Consider the following 4,673-nt stretch of genomic DNA (forward strand, 5'->3'; position numbering starts at 1 on the left):
GGGGTTGTTAACAATATATGAGGTTGTAAACAACGTAGAGTTAACTCTTATGGAGAAGAGTTTGTTTTCAGTTTTTGATGTGTGACAAAGGGGGAGAATGGAAGGTTAAGTTAGGTCTTCATCCCAAGCAGGGGGAGTTTACTCTCTAGGAAAGAGAGAGAATGAAGGAAACCTTCATTCATGCCTTGTCATGAAAGAGTTAAGGCTATGATATTTAGCCTTATGATAAAGAAGAGGTTAAGGCTATGAGATTTAGCCTTGTGATAAAGAAGAGGTTAAGGCTATGAGATTTAGCCTTGGTATAAAGAAGAGGTTAAGGCTATGGGATTTAGCCTAACTTAGAGGTATTGTCAAATATCAAAAAGGGGGAGATTGTTGGGGCAATTTCCCTAGATCAAGTTTGACTAGTTTGACTAAGCTTGAGTTGACTCAAGCTTGAGTCAGGATTTGAGTTTTGATATTTGACAATATAAGGAGATTGCTGGAGCAATCGTTCGATTATGGAGATGGTCAAAGGGTTAACTAGGTTGATGAGAATACAAGTCAAGTAGGTCAAGGTTGACAGGAGACTTGACTGGGAAAGTCCTAGTGAGGAGCTAGGTAGGAGAAATTCTTGGTGAGGATCTAGGCTTTTGGAAAGTCCAAGTGTGATCTTGGCAAGGAGAAAGTCCTAGTGAGGAGCCAGGCAATTGGAAAGTCCAAGTGTGATCTTGGCAAAGGAGAAAGTCCTAGTGATGAGCCAGGCAATTGGAAAGTTCAAGTGTGATCTTGGCAAAGGAGAAAGTCCTGATGAGGAGTCAAGCAATTAGAAAGTCCAAGTGTAATTTTGGCAAAGGGTGTAAGTCCAAGCATGTGGTATTGACAAGGTAAGTCCTAGTGTGACTTGGCAAGGAGAACTCGATAACTATGATGAGGCCGAAGGGAGCTCTTGAAGGCAAGGCGTGAAGGATGGGGAGATATCCGAGGGACGCAAAATTGATGGAGGAGGCTAGAAGGCTAGTTCGAGGTTGGTCGAGTGTGGTGGTATAATCCGACAACTAGGATGAGGCCGAAGGAAGCTTCTGAAGGTAAGGTGTGAAGGATGGGAGATATTCGAGGGACGCAAGACTGATGGAAGAGGCTAGAAGGCTAGTTCGAGGTTGGTCGGGTGTAGCCAAATGCTAGGCATGGAGACCCAACAGGTCACGGTTGACCAGGAGTTGGGTTGGAGATTTTGGACTTGAGTTTGAGTCAAGTCCAGGCTGGTCAATCGATCGGGCGATCGATTGAACCAGAGTCCAATCGATCAGTCGATCGATTAGAGTGTGCTACGATTGTGGGAAGGCCCAATCGATCAGTCGATCGATTGGGATGTGAAATCGTGAGCATAGAGGCTTTCCCAATGGATCGGACGATCGATTGGGAGCTGCCAATCGATCGAGATCGATTGGGAAGCAGAAGCTCTCATGCGGACGCGAGAGCACAGAAAGGTGTTGAATCGATCGGGTGATCGATTCAGGCAGTCCCAATCGATCTGTCGATCGATTGGGATTCGACCGTTGCGTAGGATGCAGGTGATGGATGGCTGCGATGGAGTCGTGTTGACGTGGTAATCGATTGAGGATGGTTTCAATCGATTGGGAGCACAAGATATAGCCGTTGCGGAGCGATTTCTCCGTAGATCTTTGCGATTTCTTTCCTACGAGCTTACAGCGATCTTCAGCGACTTTCTCCAATCTTCACCGCTAGTTCTTGAAGGCTCTTGGGAGTGTTCTCTCAATGTTCAAGAGGCAACAACAAGCAACAAGTAAGCAAGAAGTAGTGTTTTCGTTTGTATCTTTTACTCTCTTCTTGTATTTTTGTTTGTGTTGTTGTGTGAGTTTGTACGAAGCTTCTCCGCCCCCGACTGCGACCGAGAATGAGTGTTTCATTAGTGGAGATAGCGTCGTGTGTGGATCCTTGGATTACTCACCTCATCTTGAGGTGGATACCAAGTAAATCCGTGTGTTAGCGTTGTAGTGTGTTTGTATTTTATTTTCTGCCGCATATCAAGACGAAGGAAGCATAAGTGCACGATGAAACGCTATTCACCCCCTCTAGCGAGCACAAAGGTCCCAACAACTGTCTGTGGTTGTGTATCATTTGTGATACGTGTTACAGCTTCTTATGATATTTCATCTTGTACTGTTGGTACTAGACTAGACGTGTCCTCTCTAATTTATTCTAGAACAATTTCACTCATGGGCTTATGGTTCATTACATAATCTTCCTCTAAAAATCGAGCATTGGTGCTAACAATGATCTTCTGATTTTTAGTATTATAAAACAAACCACCCTTCGTTCTCTTAGGATATCCCACAACCAGACAAACTTCTGTACGTGATTCCAACTTGTCAGTGTCTCCCTTCAGCACATGTGCTGGACTACCCCAAATCCGAATATGTTTCAGACTAGGCTTACGCTCATTCCACAATTCTATGGGAGTAAAGGGTCCTGATTTAGAAGGTACCATATTCAGAATGTATACTGCTGTTTCCAGAGCATATCGCCAAAACGAATTTGGTAATTCTGAATAACTCATCATCGATCTAACCATTTTCATAAGTGTCATATTCCTTCATTCTGTCACACCATTCTGTTGGAGTGTACCAGGTGCAGATAATTGGGATTGAATCCCGACCTCTGATATGTAATTCCTAAACTCTCCAAAGAGGTATTCGCCACCACGATTAGATTGTAGTGTCTTGATACTTTTACCATGATGTTTCTCCACATCAGCCTTGTACTCTTTGAACTTATGAAAGCATTCAGACTTACGGCGCATCAAATAAATGTATCCAGATCTTGAATAGTTGTCTATAAAAAAGATGAAATATTCGAAATCACCTCTTGCCTGGACAGTCATAGCTTTACATAAATCAGAATGAACCAATTCCAACACATCTTTGGCTCTATACCCCTTAGTCTTAAAAAGCTTCTCGGTCATTTTTCCTTCAAAGCAAGACTCGCAGGTTAGAAAGTTTTCCACCACTAATGAACTCAAAAGTCCATCAGCTATTAACCTTTGAATCCTACTCAAGTTAATATGACCTAGCCTTAGATGCCAAAGATATATTTGGTTCATTTCCGAAGGTTGCTTTATCTTATTAAAATTAGAAGATATGTTATTAATTTCCATTTGTTACATTATGGTAGTATTGCGTACCAGAACAGATAATTTTCCTATTTTTCTTGATAACTTTATCATCAAAATAGACAGAATATCCATCCTTAAATAGTTTTAGAAACTGAAATCAAGTTTTTTCTAAAACTTGGTATGTAAAGACAATCAATGCTTTATTCCTATCAAAGGATAAACATCTCCCACTGCAACAGCTGCTACTTTTGTAGCAGTGCCTATGTAGACGGTATTTTCCCTTTCATATAGTTGTCAGGTTTCCTGGAACCCTGTAATGAATTGCAGACATCATCAGTGGCTCCTTTATCTACACACCAGGTACTGGTAGATAACACCACTAAACATGTTTCAACAACTAATGAATAAAATACCTTTATTTTTCTCATTTCTGAAAGGACAGTCCACCTTAGTGTCCAAGTTTTATTTCCAATCATTATAATTTGGGACTAGTAAGTGTATTCTCTAACATCTAGGGGATTGAAAAACATTTAAAATTCTAAGAATCACAAAAAATATTTGGTCAATACCAACACTTCAAAATCCCCGTAAATTTTGTATGTCACGTTAGTGTGGACGTATACAAAAACATTTGTAAGAGGAGATTTTATCCATTAATTTTATTGTCTTGTCAACCTATTTTTATGACAAATAAAATTAATAGATGGTTTATCTTTGATCAAATATTTGGTCAAAACTTTATAATTTAAAATAATATTGATTCCTCAAAACAATATCATTTAAATTCACCAACACCTCAAACACCGTGAATTTTGTATGTCACGTTAGTGTGGACGCATACAAATTCAAACATTTGTAAGAGGAGGGTCTTATCCATTAATTATCTTGTCAACTTTAAATTACCTCAAACACCATGAATTTTGTATGCCACGTTAGTGTGGACGTATACAAATTCAAATATTTGTAAGAGGAGGTTTTATCCATTAATTTTATTATCTTGTCAACCTAACTTTATGATAAATAAAATTACCTCAAACACCGTGAATTATGCATGACATGTTAATGCAGACGTATACAAATTCAAACATTTGTAAGAGGGGGTTTTACCTAGCTTTATGACAAATTAATAGTTGGTATTCCTTTGGTCACAAAAATAATAGTAGTGACTCCGTTGGGGAGGATACTATTAAATATGTCTAAGTGTGTACCATTACTTGATCTTAGTCCATTAAATAGGATTGTGCCCCTTCAATTGAAGAAGATTACACGCTCCTAAATAATTTCCTATAATCATCCATAAAGGAAGTTTGATCTAGTGACCCACAAACAAACTCATCCGTTGTGGAGGGAGGCACTCAGATCCAACACACAAGTTTGTTTGCATCACTTTCAAACCAGTAATGGAGACTGTGAAATTTATTTAAAATCTCTCTCCCACTTAGTTATTTAAGGTGAGGAATTTTAACCATGTAAGCACGCATCACATGCACACACACATCATAGCAAATATAAAAAGCAATAAATATAGGAATTAATTTTCCAACTATTATGGCTTCTT

The sequence above is a fragment of the Zingiber officinale genome, chromosome 4B, assembly GCF_018446385.1.
Source record: "Zingiber officinale cultivar Zhangliang chromosome 4B, Zo_v1.1, whole genome shotgun sequence".
NCBI lineage: Eukaryota > Viridiplantae > Streptophyta > Magnoliopsida > Zingiberales > Zingiberaceae > Zingiber > Zingiber officinale.